This window comes from Bactrocera tryoni, chromosome 4 (assembly GCF_016617805.1).
Source record: "Bactrocera tryoni isolate S06 chromosome 4, CSIRO_BtryS06_freeze2, whole genome shotgun sequence".
Taxonomy (NCBI): Eukaryota; Metazoa; Arthropoda; class Insecta; order Diptera; family Tephritidae; genus Bactrocera; species Bactrocera tryoni.
In genome coordinates, this window is record NC_052502.1 from 21,949,621 (window position 1) to 21,966,884 (window position 17,264).

Sequence of the window (17,264 nt, forward strand, 5' to 3'; positions counted from 1 at the left end):
ACCCACTGTTCGAGCGGCAACTCCTACTTTGCCTTGTCGCAAGAACTTGCTTTACCACCAAGCGCTCCCACGCTCCATGCACTTGCCGCTCCTTCACAACACTCCTCCCGGCTGTTTCAACCAGCGACCGTCGACGACTGGTGTTCCTTCTGCTTGCAACACCAACTACAACTATTTTACATATCAAAGTGTTAGGAATTAGATAAAATATTCATAAATTTTATGTTGTAATATTATGACGCCCTCCCCGCCGTCTCGCCGCTGCTAACTGCCGCGCACTGCACTTGGTGTTCGCTGTTAACTGGTTTTAGTAGCTTTGCGCGTTGCTATTGTTGTATGCAATGTTTAATCAGAAAAGCACTTTGCACGCGCTGCACGTCTCGGTGCGGTGGCGCTGCGGCGCGGCGTGCATTTACAGCTGGCGTCGCTGCATGGCGCGCATTTGCATTTCACACTTTGCTTTTTGTTGTAGACAATCTATGTAGACTATGCGTATAGTTGTGAGCAAAAAAAAAAAACAGTTACGCACTTGCAGTGAAGCTTCTTCGCGAATGCTGTGGGCGCGAAATGCACAAAATACCTAAGTGTTAATGAAAATCGTTCAAGCATTTGAGTTGAGGGACTTGCGCAACTTATCCTGGCGGCGGTCACAGCTTTTCATGAGTGAATTTTAGTTTTGTTTGATTTTCTATAAAAAAAAAATGCTTATCGGGGGTGCTCTGAAAGGTTTATCCTAAAATTTTAATTTTACAGAATTAATTTTGTGCTGTCAAACTAACAACCATTTCTTTTTCATTTTATACCCTTACAGGTACATGACTTCGATAAAATAGTTGCAGAAGCGCTTAAATGTAGGCAACGCTTTTCATTGCTTTTAGCTTTACACAAAATGGCAATACATTTAATTTATTTTGAGTTTAGTTCCCTTTACTTCTCATGTAGTTTCGGTTGCGATGAAGCTAACTAAACCGATTTTGAGTTAGTTTCTGCATATATCGTTAAAAGAAAAAAATCGGCAATTGCTTATACACCTACACCGTTTCAGGTGCATGTCTTCGATAAAAAAAAAGTTTCGAAAGTGTCGGACAGTAGGCAACGTTATTTAAAAGCCGTATTTTAATAAGCAATATTTGGTCTAAATTCCACAGTTTTTAAAGCATAATAACTGAAGGCTCATTTGTTGGGCCTAACTGTATAGATTTCGGATCTGTTGGATACTCCCTGTTGATATTTTAAAGAAAATATTCATATGAAGAAACAATTATAAAATTTTCAGTGCACAGTCGCCATTAGCAACCCCTAAATGTAGGCAACGTTTTTCGTTGCATTCACTTAATCAGTATGATGGTATATACAAATGTATGGAAATGTATTTTAGATGCATTTAATTTTGAGGTTAGGTTTTTGTGGCTCGCTATTTCGTTTAAGTTTCGGACGGTTGCTCCATGTTAAGATTTTGAGTAAGCACCTAATTGTAGGCAACATTTTTTAATTGACTGCATTTATACAGCAATCATGGTCTAAAATGCATTACTAATTGGTAGTAATAATAATTTAAGAGCATATTAATTAGAGGAAAGTTTGTTGTGCATTTCTGATTGAATTTGGCGTTAAATGGACTTTACTGAACAGGTTCCATGTTAGAGATTATGGTTTGGAAGTTTTATGAAACCAATTTCTGACAAATCAGGAGTGCGAGATAAAGTCAGAGAACTAAATATGTAAGTGAAATTGAATTTCAGACTTATTTATACAAATAACATTGTTATTGTTGTTGTAACGGGTACCTAATCTGCTTTAGGATGGTAAGGATTAAGGTTGCCTCCACTGTGATGGTGGTCAGTTTATGTCGGAAGTTAGTTCCGTCTCAAGTCTGGTCGGAGTATTGTTTGGTATCGTCGACGTAGTTGGGAAATGATCTCTTGATGATCCTAGAAGGCGGATCTGTTCGAAGCAGGTAACTGCGAAAGCACCCCAGCACGAACTGCTTGGTGAGAAGTTCATTATGCTCCTTAATTGGGAGCATACGGTCCTCATTATGCAGGTCATCGATAAGAGAAATCAAGAGGCATCCTGTCGTAGTCCGGGAAGCAGTGTTCTGACAAGACTGGAGCTTCCACGTCGGCGTGTCACTGCATCCAGCCGACCATATTGGTGCGACGTGGATATTGCAAGGAACATCATAAAATTCCAATCCAAATCGTGCGGAAAATGTTTTGGAAATCGATCAGTTAGAGACTAGTGTTCTTGAATCCAAATACGTGGAATAAATAGCAAATATCTAGCAGTAGATAGACACAATTGTCTACATATCCTACAGATCGAGATTATTGCGTTGAGCATAACCAAACATCTCAAATGTCAAATGCCAAAAAACTCAATTTCGACAGCAAGCGATGGTTAAGCATCGTTCGAGATCAAAAGAGGAGGAAGAGAGATATGGTATGGAATGTAAATAGTAGCTGAATGGAGTAACATTTTTCTTCTAGTGCGGGTGTATAAAACTTGTTGAAACTCGCAAGCAACGCGGAAGCAATGAGAATGATAAGAATCAACAGAAAAGCTCATTCTCAAAAAACAACCTTACCAACAACCGCACAAAGATTGGTAAAAAAAAATTCAAGTTCTGAAAAAATATTTGCAGCAATCTAAGCCATAACTCAGAACGTTGTGAAATCAGGAAAGTTTTTCAACTTTTAATTCCTGTACTGAACATATTTAAAAAATTTAAAACAAAGCCCTAAACAATACCCTAATGCTTTCACAGGGTGTTTAAAAATAATAAGAAAAAAACTCCAATGTGAGTCAACAAAAGCAAATCACACTATTAAAATGTCAAAAGTACATAACGGTGTACATATTTACTTTTTAAATTTTCCAACACTTCAACTGCAGTCAAACTTACCCTTGGGTGCTATCAATCATAACCCACGGAACTTTGCGATAACAACGTTTCTGTAGTTATTAGTACAACTACGAATGTTTTTTCAAGTTTCAAAAATATAAAAAAAAATTAAAATACGGAAAACACTTCCATAATTTTACGCCGTCTTAATTACTCACAAGAGGGTGACAAACACACCGACAGGCGGCGAATGCGCAAATGACGGCAAAGAGGAATTAATTACACGTGTTGTACGTGCCTTTTCGCCAGTTGCACGTGTAATAACCGAAACGGTGGCACAACCGGAATGGCAGTAAGTGAAATGCGAGACGCCGGCGAGCGCAGTAGTGCAGACGTGCTGCAGGCCAACAACAAAAGCAATAAAAGCAGCCACTATTACGCGCATACGTGTGTGTTCTTACAGCAGGTAGCCGATTGTATTCACGTGAGTGCAATTAATTACATGAGTGCAAATGTGCAGGTGTGTGTGTGTGAGGTCTAATAGACTGGGTGGCAACGCCTTCATAACTTTACTGTTTAGAGGAAAGCAGGTGTTTTGCAATTGCATGTTGAAATTTGGTAGTTGAAAGCAAATATTTTCGAAATTATAAGAGTTGGATATGAATTCGGATTCTATCATGTTATCATAGCCATACAGCCGCACTCTTTTCGAAAAAAGTAAGAACTTGTTAAAAGAAATTAAATAAACAAGTTAATTGTAAGACCCCTCGCCATAAAAATTCAATGACGTTTCTAAGTTAACATAATGCAATATTTTTACTGGATGCCAGTTTCAAAGCTAACAGTTCATTGTATAAAAGCTTATAGTATATATGAGAACTTAGTAATCTTGAATTTTGTTTGAAGATCAGTCGGTCTTCATAGATACGAAATCTTTAGAAGAAATCATATCTGAAGTCTTATTAAATCGATAATTTTTCGAATCAGAACCGATTTGGAAAAGGTAATCTATATATCACACTTTAGAATCTTTAAAACTAATCTTATCGAGTTTTCTGGAACATTGTTGGAACCCAAATATAATACCCGCCACCTTAATGTGCAAGTCTGTCGCCTGTAAATCATATTCCATAGTCAGGCTGGCAAAAATATTGTACGAAACTCGTTACTCGGAAATAATCCCCGAAGGTAGATTGCTGGACAGGTCACTTGAGAGTAGGTAAGGTAGTTGGCGCTAACTACTGCGTGGTTGTACATCCTTACAAGATCAAATTGATACAAGAACTGAAACCGCTTGACCACCAGAATCGTCGGATGTTCGTGGATTGGGCTGAGCAACAACTTTAAAATGATCCGGATTTTCATCGAAAAATCAATTTTAGCGATGAGGCTCATTTATGACTGAATGGTTTCTTCAAAAAGCAAAATATGCGTTATTGGTCATCAGAAAGCAATCCACAGGTACTCCAAGAGTCACCACTGCATCCCGAAAAAACTACGGTTTGGTGCGATGTCATTGGGCCGTACTTCTTCCGTGATGATCAAGACCGGCACGTTACTGTGAATGGGAATCGCTACCGCTCAATGATAACCGAATATTTTGGCCGGAATTGGATGATATGGACTTAGACAATATAACCGAATATTTTGGCCGGAATTGGATGATATGGACTTAGACAATATGTGGTTCCAACAGGAAGGATTTATTGAAAATTAAATTTGGTGAGCGTGTTATATCACGAAATGGCCCAGTCAATTGGTCACCTCGGTCCTGCGATTTGACGGCGTTAGACTATTTCCTGTGCGGCTACATCAAGTCTATTGTCTATGCCAACAAGACAGCGACGATTGATGAACTTCGTACGAATATCGAACGTGAAATTGCAGCAGTAACGGCCGATTTATGTTTGAATACCGACGAATATAGGATTCAGCGTTTGGACTTCTGCAAGCGTGCTCTTATCGACCATGCAAAAGATATCGAATTCGGTACATAATGGCATCGAATGTACTTTTACAAGAATAAAGAATTTAAAAACTTTTTCAACCTTTCTTTTTCAAACTTATGTAGCGCTCTTATTGAAAAACCTATTATGTACTGTGAATCTGAATGTCCATTTTTAAAGCAGTTTTTGGGTATGTCAAGGGATCAACGTGCACAGCTGTCCAAGTCAGATATATCGCTTTCTTTTGCGCGACCTAAGCTAAACTAAACTAAGGTGTCTATTCTAGTTGTTGTGGTTTCTAGTTAATGAGGTTTTGGTGATCCATTTGTGATATATCTTCATGAAAAAGATATTTTTGAAAACCATGAGAATGGTTTTTGAAGTCATGCATTGGAGAAGTAAGAATTTGTCTTTCTGTAAGCACTCTGTATGACTATCTATGAGACTCGGCATTTCCTTATGGCATTAGAGACAAGAAGATCAAGGTAAGCACCATAAAATATAGAAGCTCGATACTTCTACTGGTAACACGAGACCTAAAATCAATTTATTTTATTCAAAATAGTCTTCTTCTGCTTCAATATAGCTTTTTTCATGGTCCAAAAGCATGTCAAAGGAGTGTTTTAGCTCGTTGGCCGGTATGGCGGCCAGTATGCCGGCGCAAGCCTATTGAATGGTCTCTACGTCTGCATAACGCTTTCCTTTCATGAAAATTTTTTAAATTTTTTTCAAAAAGGAAGAAGCCGCACGGTGCCATATCAGGTGAATACGGGGAAAGATTAATGGTTAAAATGTGATTTTTGGTCAAATAATCGTCCTTCGAATGTTGGATTCTGTGCAATTTTTTGTCGTCAGTCAATTTGTGTGGAACTAACCGTGCACACACCATTCGTAAGCCAAAAACCCAATAAATCGATGTGTTGGAGATGTTCAATTCCATTTCAAGAATTTCAAGTTGATTTCGGCTGATTTTTGATGAATTCACGCACAGTTTCGATGGGATTTCCGGTGATCACGGATTTTGATTGGCCCACATGTTGATCGTCATTTATGTCCTCACCACTTTGAAAACGTTGAAACCACTCGCGCACTCTGCTACGGGATAGGCAGTCATCGCCATAAATTTAATTTCAATTGATAAAACGTTTCGGTAAAAGTTCTACCAACTTTAAAACAAAATTTAAGGTCTTTGTTCGAAGCTCATTTTCGCACCGATAACATAAACATACTGACACTTGAAACGCAATAACTTCACTTCCATCGATGAACTGTCATGAAATATCGATAAAGATAGCAGATTCTAACGCACCAGTCGACATATAGATGGCGCCATCAGGGGGCGCTAGATTCAAAAGGTCCTGTTTACTTAGTGAATCTTCAAGTCAGAAAATATTAGCTTTAAAATTTATTATTATAAAACTTTCTCTCTCTCTCTCAAATCCAAAATAAATATTGTAAATAATGCATATAAAGCGCTAAGCAACAATGCATTCCGGAGCGAAATATTGCAATTTTTCTAACATATAACGGCGATTTGACTTCCGCGGCCGACATGACGCCGTCGCTGTCGCTTCCGACGCTTCTGGATCAAAACATTTTCCGTAATTTGTAAAGCATACCAAGTTTTCTTTTTTCTCAGAAAGTATTTATCTCTATTCAAGTAGCAAATGACTTTTTTTCCATAGCATACCTCAACTTTCACCCTATGGCATACATGCATACACACACACACAAGCGCACAAAAAAGTTATTTATTTCTGTAGTGGATTTTCTGCTTCAAATCGCATTGGCTTTTGAAAAATATTTCCTTTTAGAGGAGCTCATCGCATGCATTGCCACAAAGGCGGTGTATTTTATTTTTGAAAAAGATGTACAAAATACCTATATATGCACATACATGCACACAACTGTGAGTGGACAACAACAGTGGGTGGGTGGCATTACTCGGTGTGCCGGTTGGCTTTGAATTCCTTCCGGCTGTCTTGCGCCTGGCATTTTTCACTGACATTAAGACACGATAAGACGACAATAGCAGCGGCAATACCAACAACAACAACACCAACACAATGCTTTCGTCTTGACTTCGCTTTCATGTAGGTATGTCCAGCGCTACGAAGGAGACGGCATCATGTGCGCTGGGCTGTGTGCTGGGTGAGCATTGTAGAATTGTAGCGAAGCATTCCTGTGGCTGCTTGGTCGGCTTCATCGGTCACGTACGTGAAATGTGTGTTTCCGATTGTCAAGTAAACACGTCGCACTCAAAGGATTTGCCCATAACACAGAGCAATGCAGTTACATGAGAGTAAGTGTGTGTGTTTAGTAGGGCCACAAGCAGTGTTGGCAACACCTACACATACACATGTATATTTACATTACACAATCCTGCGCTGCGCATTTTAAAAACGTAAATGTACGATATACTTTATAAATAGGTAAGTGTTGCCATTTTCAGATTGCAGACAAAGTTGTGGAGTGCTTGGTGGGTGTGTTGGTATCGATCGGCTGCCAAGAAGAAACCGCACATTGAAGGCAAAATTGGAACTTCGCCATGCCGACAACTGCGTCTTTGCTGGACTTTCTCTGATTTTTTGTTGCTGTAGTAGGTGTTTTGCAATACAAGCATGTGTATATGTGTATATATACACGCACACATGTATGTATATACACACATCCATGGTTACACAAGCAACAAAGCTTCAAACTCCACTTCATTCCATACCTTTGGCTGTTTCGCTTCTTTCGTTCCTTTCACGTGCCGCTCCAACCGTCCGTCCGTCCGTCCACCTAGCCAAACTCCTGCTATCATCACACAACAATCTTGTAACATCCACGTCACCCACATAGCTGACACGGATGACTTGCATGCATGCCCGTGCGCTGTACGACATTAGCAAATCATTGCTTCAACATAAGGCGTACGTTGCATTAAAACCAGCAACGAAAACTAACAAAAAAATTACAACAAAACAACAACCAGAAGAAACGTTGATTTTGACTGCACTGAAGCTATAATAGCCTACACAGCTGAATTTTTTATAGCATAAATCGGACCTTTTTCTAGATTTTGATCAGCCAGTTTGTGTGGCAGCTATATGCTATAGTGCTCCGATCTAAATGAGTTTCACGGAAATTGTGGATTTGACTTGGAAAATAATATGTGCTTAGTTTCAAAAAGATATCTTGTAAAATAAAAGAGTTTTTCACACAAGAGTTTGAGTTCAATCGGTCAGTTTGTATGGCAGCTATATGCTATAGTGGTTCGATCTGAATAATTTTCACGGAAATTGTGGACTCGGCTTAGAAACTAATATGTGCATAATTTCGGGAAGATATCTCGGAAAATAAAATCCTTTTTCATACAACTTGAGTTGAAGCGGTCAATTTGTATGGTAGCTATATGCTACAGTGGTCCGATCTACATATACAATTTGCACAGAGAATTGCATTGTCTTAAAAATACTTTGTGCCGAATTAAAGGAAAAAGATATTGTAAATTAAAAAAAGTTTTCCATACAAGAAATTGATTTTGATCATTCAGTTTGCATGACAGCCATATGCTATAACCAGCCGATATCTGCGATTCGAACAAATAAACTGCTCCTTAGAGAGAAAAGAATGTGTGCAAAATTTCAGAGCGATATCTCAAAAACTCAGTGATATAAGTACAGTATATACAGACCAAGGAACATGGCTAAGACCACTCAGCTCGTCAGGCTAATCGATTTCCGACCATTCCTTCTGGATATTATACTCTGTGGCAAGCTTAAAATTCCCTGTTCAGGGTATAAAAAAATTGTAAGCAACAAAACATAAAGGAGCTAACAACAATAACAAAAAGCAAGACAAGTCAAAGCTGTGGCTGTCGCTGGCACTTATCGCCAAAACAGAGACGCTTAAAAGCTAACGGCTTGAGGAGCAAAAACACTACCACATAAAACAATCAAAAAAAAAACGTCACTAACTGCTTACAGCAACAGCAAAATAATAGTACGTTGTATGGGCAAGCAATGTTGCATAGCTGCTCTATCAAGATGAGGTCAAATGCTTAGCCACTTGGCTGGCTGACGCGCTCGCCTGCGCGCTTGTGGGCTGAATTGATGACTGAGTCGTGCGAGTAAGTAGATTTCGTAAGTGCATAAGTGCAAAAAACAACAACAAAAACAAACACACAAAAAATTAAAAACAAAACCAACAAAAAAGCCACCAAAACAAAGAAAAGCGGTGCTAAATAGCAAAAAAAAACATTAGGGAGAAAAGCAGCAGCAAAGAAACGCAAAGAAAGCAAATCTGCAGCGCGTCAGACACCAGCGCCAAGCCAAGATTGCACTTTTCTTGCAAAAGTCGTCGATTTTCTTGTTTACTTTGCCAGTTTTTTTGCTTAGTTTATGGTGGAAATTGCTTAGTTGGCAGCCAAACCGCGCGCCAGTGCATGTATGTGTGTGTGTTAGTGTAAACTGTAGCCGCAGCGCTGATGCTGGAAAACTGATAGCTAAAATTAAATGAAACACGCTCATGCTTGGCGGCGCAAACACGCTGGCGGTATGCTGCGGAAATTTAGCGAAAGAGCTTACTTAAGTGCAGGATGTGAGCGGAGATGCTGATAATTCTCAAGCAGTGTCATTAAAGATTTTAACATAAGACAATAATTTTTTGTTGTCTTCGAGCAAAGTTTTTTTGAAGAGAAAATGTGACAACATAGCGCGGAAAAAGTTTTTGAAACAAAAACTCTGAATGAGTTGTTGTTTGAGGAGTTTATGCGAGATAAAGAACCGACTGTGAACTCTTTGATATTTTGACGAGGTTGAGACAATACTCTTCTCGCTGAGTCATCAGATATTTAGCAGAGAATTTCGTTGTTTTGTAATGACTACAAATTATGAAGGACTGCTTAGATGAGAACTCGTATTATCGAAACAATTTATTATTAAAGCAGCCAAAGGGTGGCATAATTTGGCGAGTTCTCGAACTTTACACCTCTGAAAATAGAGAAAACACTTGAAGCTCGCGAGCGTATTTTACTAATAAAGATAGATATAAAATTGAACTCTCCCCTCGCTGTGTGGTAAAACTAAATCGGCCAAAATGAGGACCCAGCCAAGCATAAAAATGATTGGAGTACCAGTTTACTCCGAAAAAATTCTCTAATTATGCTGAGAATGCTGGAACCTTATTTAGAATTTATGGAACCACGAAGCGATGGAACGTTGCTGATTTAGGTTTGGCTCGTACCAAGCTCACCCAGTCGCATTGCTTTCTTGTAGTAACAGTATATGTTAATCTAAGTCAACTCATCTCTTCAACATTGAGTGAGCTTTAGGTTTGGTGAGATCGTAAGATTGATCCAAATTCGACGGATATCACTTACACAGATATTTTTCTCTTGTGATATCCAAAAACGTCTTAAAGTGCATATCCTTATAGATCGCCAAAGCATTCTCAGCTCACTAAAAATTTAGTAAGGCGGTTAATATCAATCCCAGCCACTTCGCTAGGTTCTCCAAAGGTGTGTCTACTGAAATATTCCAATATCAGTCTGGCAAAAGCCAGAAAATAAAAGAGAAAGTGATAAAATGATTGTAACTCGTCTTTCCCACACAGCTTTGGCAAGGAACGACAAAATATTTAGTTCCATCGCATGTGAACCTATTGAACAATGTCCAGTCAGAACGCCTACGATTGCGGCGAGATTGACTTCGCTAGATGCAAGTAGTCCGGAGGATCTCCTACGATTCAATTTGGATCAGAAGGAGCTCGCAGACGCATAAGTTCTTGATGTTGATTAGAGCTTGCCGAACTAACTACTGGAGAGGCCAGAAACGATTATTTTACAATTGGCTCAAGCAGCTCACGACTTCCGGTCCTAGACCAAGTACATTCTGGGTAGCTAAAGAACATCCGTTTGAAGGTGAGCTAAAGTGAGATGGCGAAACGTCCTTTTTACAGGGTTGTGCGTTGAGTTTAGGACCCGCAACATAAAAAACGCCCCCAATGAAAAGGAACAAAAAGCTTCTGGAGAGAAACCCCCTTTTGATAACGACCATAGCAAACGAATTAAGGATGGTCTTTTGGACTGCTTTAGTACACAGGTAGCACTAGTCTGCATGAAATAACTAAGACAAAGTGTTAAGACGAGTTCCAATCATCTAACAATAAGTCAATGGCTGTGATCTTGGCTTGGCGCGTAAAATATATTTATGAAAACTTCTTTGACTTAAATAAAATAGTACGAGATCCATGAACAAATTGTGAGAGATAACTGTTCGAAAAAGAACTCAACGCCAAACGGTTCCACCATAATTTTTATACTTCACTGATTCCCATCAAACAACTCTTTTACAGCGCTCTTTGTACTCTAACCACCAAAGTCATACTGCAAAGCAACAATTTAGAAGAAAGTATATACTTTTCGTAAATTACTACTCACTACCACTTCACAACCCCAAAGGCACTAAACAATATTATGCCACTAAGATGCAGTGGTCACGTTTTCCCCGTTTTCGGAACTTGACTTATTTCTCACTTTCTTAAGTTTTTAGTTTCTCTTCGCATTGGTTTTTGCAGACCTCATTGAACTTTCAAATTTTATACGGCATTTGACTGCCACTACACGAATTTAGTAACTGTAAATTTGTGCCACACCATAATGTGTGTGTATGTGTGAGTGGGTGGGGCATCAAATAGCTGACCAACTGATATCGAATGCCAGTGTGGGATTTAACTAATGGCCATTGTTATTTCGATTAGTTTGTGAGCGAAGCGCCAACGGGCAGTCACGAAGTGCGCAAAAGCCAGGCAAAAACGAATGAAATAACGGTAATGAATACCAGAAACAAAAACCGAGAAGGAAAGAGGTTGAGTGGTTAGGCAATATAAGCAACAAAACCGTTAACAAAGTGCTTCGATTGTTGTAATTGTCAAGAGAAATTTTCTTTTTCTTCAAAACAAAAAAGTGAATAAAATTTATAGGAAATCGAAGCGGGCGGTTGCTATTGCGGGGAGATGTGGAAGGAATATGGATGCCAGAAATTGTTGCGTGCGGCAAAGTGATTGCTGTGGCACGTTTTCGAATTTATTTCGGAACAAATTTTTTTTTGGTTCGAAACTTTCGTACTGTCTGAGAGGGGAACAAGCGAGTGACGAGGGAAGCAGCAATCTCGGCGCTAAACTGTGGGTAAAGGAAAAATTCAGTGGCCCATTGCTGGAACGTGCGTTTATGGCGCTGGTATTATGGCAACAAGCGCAAATATTTCTCTAGTGTTCATGCAACGACAACAACAATAATAACAACAAAATGTGGGAAGTGATTTCCGAAACTAACCAAACAAAAATTTGTAACAAATTTGCTGCCACTTTTGCTTGCCACACAGATTTTCTGGTGCCTGCGCTGCACTGCCGCACCCACATACACAAACATGCGCATACCTTGGTGGCAAGTGAAGTCTGCGCGCTGCACGTTCCTTAGCCATTTTGGAAAGTGTCAGCCAGAAGTCAAACTGTTCGGCCAACTATTGGACAAGACAAACCAAGCCTCCTGTTTTGGTTGCTTTTCTTTTGTTTTTGTATGTTTTGTTTCTCAAGCGCTGTAGGCTGACAGAAGACGTAGAGTTAGGCTGTTAAGTTTTTGGGGCCGGCCAGCAGTTCGCAAAGACACAGGCCGAAAGGGGCTCGGAAGGGAGCTGTTGTTGTTGCCGGCGGCCGGCAAGGCAGTAAATTGTGTGCGAAGTAGCAAAAGTTCAAATTTGATTTGCGAGACTTTCAAGTTGTGCGCCAAGTTGCACGATGAGTTAAGTGGCTTGAAGTTGCGACGTGCGTGCCTATTGTAGTTATGACTATAAGTATGTGTCTATGGTTGGTATGAATATTTCTAGTAGGTGACCCAGTAGGAAATTCGTGCTCAGAGAAAATTTGGGAAACTTTAGCAAGGTGTTATGGTTTGGAAAGAAAGAGGAAGAGAGAAAGAGAGAGAAAAAGAGAGAGAGAGAAAAGACAGAGAGAGAGAGAGAAAAAAAGAGAGAGATAGAGAAAAGACAGAGAGAGAGAAAAGACAGAGAGAGAGAGAGAAAAGACAGAGAGAAAGAACGACTAACTTGAGTGAGAGAGAGGTAAAAACAGAGAACAGAGACAGAGAACTATGTTAAGCGAAACTTTATCAAAGTATTGTGTTTTAAAGAGAGAGGGGGAGAAACAAAAATAACTTGAGTGAGCGAGAGGGAAATATGTTGAGCGAAACTTTATTAATATATTATGATTTGATTGTGTGAAAGAGAAAAATAAGCTGATCGATAAAGATATAGAGACAGAATGAAATTGAGAGAGACTATAGAAAGAAAGTGAGTGAGAGAGACTATAGATGGAAAATGAGTGAGAGAGAATTAGTGAATGAGAGACAGAAAAAGAGAGTGTCAAGGGAAGAAGAGTGTTAAGGGAAAGAAAAAGAATGAGCGAAGGAGTTTTTGTAAGAAAACTAGCTTGCCATAAACTATTTATAATAGCTCTCTTCTATTGGTCATTTCTCTGCTCGTTAGAAAGTGAATGAATTGATACAAGAGAGTATGCGGATACCTTAATATGGTGGCAAACTTCTCTCACCAACGCTTGGTGAAGCGAGACAGCATATATTAATATTGATTTATTTCAGCTCAAAACTTTTAAAATATGCTTAAAAGAAGGTGTCTCATTATAAAAAACAGCAATCATGTATGTATAATCAAAAATTTCCTACTGGGTATTCATTACAATGTTTAGGCATAGCGTAGCTGCTCAATGGTATTAGCATGGCATAAACTAACTAACGAGGCGCGAATTCTCGCAAGTTTGGCTTTATTTTGCTTTGGCAGGCAGTCAAAAGTGCAAGACAACTAAAACTAATAATAAGGCAAACAAACAATTTTTGTATCGTGCATGGCATATACTAACACACAAACACACATGAAGTGACTGTATAAAGCATAAGAACACTAGAGAAGTCCAAACCATAACCACATGACAGCTTGAAAATTGCTTTATGGCACTACACGCCGCTTGACTCGAGGAGCTGCCCACTTTGCTGCCGCCACCGCTGGCACTGCTCCCGCTGCCGCTTTCACCGCGGCCGCTGCTGTTTTTCTAAACAGTTGTTGCAACAAACTCAACTTTTGCACGTAAGTAACTGTTTGCCGCTGGTATTTGTTGTTGTTTTTTGTTCTACTCCTTTGATTTTGCGATTGTTGTTTGCTTGTTTTCGCCTTTGGCCAATCACAAAGTTTTCGATAATGAAATCGAATTCTGTTTAGCCCCGGTTTGTTTTGGCTCTCAACTCTTTGAGCGTTTTACCGTTTTGCATGCTTGAGCGCGTGTGTGTGTGTGAGTTTTCAAAGGATTTTCTCCTTCTGTTTTTATTTCTGGTTTTTCTGCTGCAACACCCCAAGTCTCAAGTCTGTTTATATAATTTATCGCCGTTTTGCATGCGATTATGTCAAATAAATCAGTGGCAGTCAGGCTTTACGCCCCGCTGTGCGCCTTTTTGATATATTATTGCGAAAATTTAATATTTCTTCTATCTGCATAATTTGGTTGGCGGCGTTTTCAAAGAATTATAGGCGCGCAGCGTCGTAAATGATATTTGTGTTGCACGTAAATTATAATATCCACAAATTAGAAAATATAAAATTATGAAAATCAGAGCAACTTCCTGCTATTTGGGGTACTTATAGAGGCACGTAAATATATCTAATATTAATCATTAAGACGAGAGGTCATAAGACGCTTTAAGAATGGCTGAAATTAAATAATTTCTTAAGATTGTAAAATTCACTTTATTTGACAAACTCGGGTTTATTGGTTATTTCGGTGTTTGGGGTTGGAGGCGAGAGCCATGCATAGAAAGAAGTTCACGCAAGTGAGGATAGTTCTCTGAGCGCCATTGACTTGGGAGTGGCCAGAAACGATTATTTTACATATTGCTCAAGGATTTCAGGAATGAATTGAGGTAAAGTATCCTCCGGGCCAAAAAATATCCTCTTAAAGGGAAGCTAAAGTGAATTGTGCGCTGGGTTTGTGACCCGCCACGTAAACAACATTCCAAATGAAAAGTCGGCTATAAACGCGTAGGCGGTGCCTACGCCAATAAAGAAGAAAAAGGTTAACGCTACTAACAATTTCGTAGAGCCATGCCAAGAGTTTAAAAAATAATCATCTTTTCAGACTTTTAACCTAAACCTAACCAGGCTTAGGAACTCGTTTTTTGATTTCAGCATAAAACACTTCCGATAAACTCGCACAAAATATTTCCTTAACTCGTTTCTGGTTGCACTTGACAACTGTGCTCAAAAACTAAAATGAACACTTACCTAAGTAAATTCGTGATTAATTGTTGTTATCGATAAAAATACTCGATTCAAGTTCTGAAAGAAAAAGAAAAAGGTTATATAAGCTTTTGTTATTATTATTTTTTTACGGAAACTAGTCATAATGGTATTGAAATAATAAAAGTAATAATAGTTTTTTTTTATTTATAATAGGTGTCTCTAATAATGTAAAGCCTTTAAGATAAGAGGAAGACCTAAACCATAAATGACGAGAACGACGAGATGAGTTGAAATCAGAGTGATTATATGTCAGTTCGTCTGTCGGCTAGTGCAAGCTTTTGGACAGCTCTACGTAGTTCTTTGTGAGGCCACAGAAAAGAAGCACTCTAGTGTCCGAACTTACAAATTAGCAAAAGGCTTAGTTGCACTGGCCCACCAGTTGGTGGGATGTCTGAAAGTATGTGTTCCGATGTGTCTGAGTCTTGACATCCCAAAAGCGGGACAATCAAGAAGGAAATGTTGAGTTGTTTCCAGCTCAGCTTCTTCCGTACACCTTCTGCAGATGGCGTATTGTAGGATTCTAATTGCAAATACGGCAATGGCCTGTCAAAAGCCCCACAACTAAGGAGAGGCTAGCCTTACTGAGGACAAAGAGATCATTACATCTATTGCGATCGATCTTTAACCGACTTTCCGAACAGCGCATGTATCGATAGTGGCCCAACGAAGCCCAGCTATCTAGTAGTAGAACACAAGAAGATATGGTGGTATCGAACTGCTCCCATTCTACCAATAGCTTTTCTAGAGTGCTTTTCCTTGCCAGCTCATCTGCTTTACAATTTCCTGCAATTCCGCTGTGGCCTGGCATCCATACCAGTTTTATCAGAAAGATCTGCATTGCTATTGATAGCGAGGTTTGGCGCTCCTTGATCAGCCCTGAACGCACTATCAATGAGCGCGAGGCTCATTGCTACCTAATGTCTACAACCCTTGCCTGGAAAATACTGCAATAGTCAGGAAGTCTGCAGCTGGAGTTGATAAAGAGCTCCGGACAGTAAACGCTTCCTCGCAAGCTTTGACCCATCCATAAGGAAGTTCACTGTCCCTCTCCTCTAACGGGTTCTTCCCACCCACAAGTCCATCGTCGGTATATGGGCAGATAATGCAAGTGCAAGCAGTAAATTGAGTAAAAATTGAGATTTCTCGATGAAACTTGGCATCGTCATTCCTTCGCAAAAAAAAGGATGCAGATTTAGATGAGCGTAATCGCACCACTGTTACGCCTACTTTTCATGTAACACAATTTTAAATTCCTTTCGATTCTTTCACTTTCCGTTACACGCGAATAATGCCTTTAGAGTATGGCTAAAAAATGGTCCAAAATCCAACGAACACTGTTCAAGACTTTTTGTACCAAACATTTAGAGTTCAGTACCTCTAGTTAACTTTTTACTGAAAATATTAGTCAGTGTGTCTGATTAGTAATTGAAATTTGGAGAGAATTCATTTCCTGACAGTAAGGTAACTTCATATCGCATATACATATATATCGCATATATCGACCAATATGTGAGTCAACATACAAATAATATCATAAAATTGAGTAAGCGTGCTTTTCTTATAGCGGAGCATATTTGTACTAAGAATGATGAAAATCGGGTGCAAATTCGCTCTAGACCCTATATAACTAACATGCCTTATGTAGTTGAAGTTACTTCCATGCCAGTTGTAAAAGTATGAAATGTTCAGATAGACTTAGCTGTTCCTTTCATGTTTGCAATTAAGTCTATCGTTTCTTAGTTCATCAAAGAAGTATTATATATCTAGGCATATATTCTGAATCATGGAAGATAATGAAGAAAGATCTTTCCAACCGTTCATACTATGTACATATAGGTAAAAGATATAAAAATAAATCAAAATTAGAGCGAGAGTTAAAGTGCCACATATACTGATTATTGCCTGTAGTGAGGTTTCCTAAACTGATTTCATAAAAAGTCACAACGCGTTGATTAAAAGAATGAGACTCGTTGCGCAGTCGGCGCTTCGCAAACTTCTTTGAGTATGATAAGTTCAGCAAAAGAGGTGAATAGAAGACGCTCTGTCTTCTGAGAATGTAAAAACTTTAGAGATTTGTAAGGTATTTCATAATCGCGCGGTTGTGTATATAAAATATGGAGGATACTC

At 39.1% G+C, this 17,264-nt stretch overlaps 1 protein-coding gene across 1 annotated transcript in view; it reads right to left on the reverse strand.

The window, feature by feature from the left end:
• The window catches only part of LOC120774860, a 169,655-nt gene extending 154,482 nt beyond the window's left edge, over positions 1-15,173 (reverse strand). Inside the window, exon 1 of the mRNA XM_040104688.1 lies at positions 15,120-15,173. The gene's annotated coding sequence lies outside the window, so the exon portion shown is untranslated. The remainder of the gene's footprint in view (positions 1-15,119) is intronic.
• Between the last annotated feature and the right edge of the window lie 2,091 nt (positions 15,174-17,264).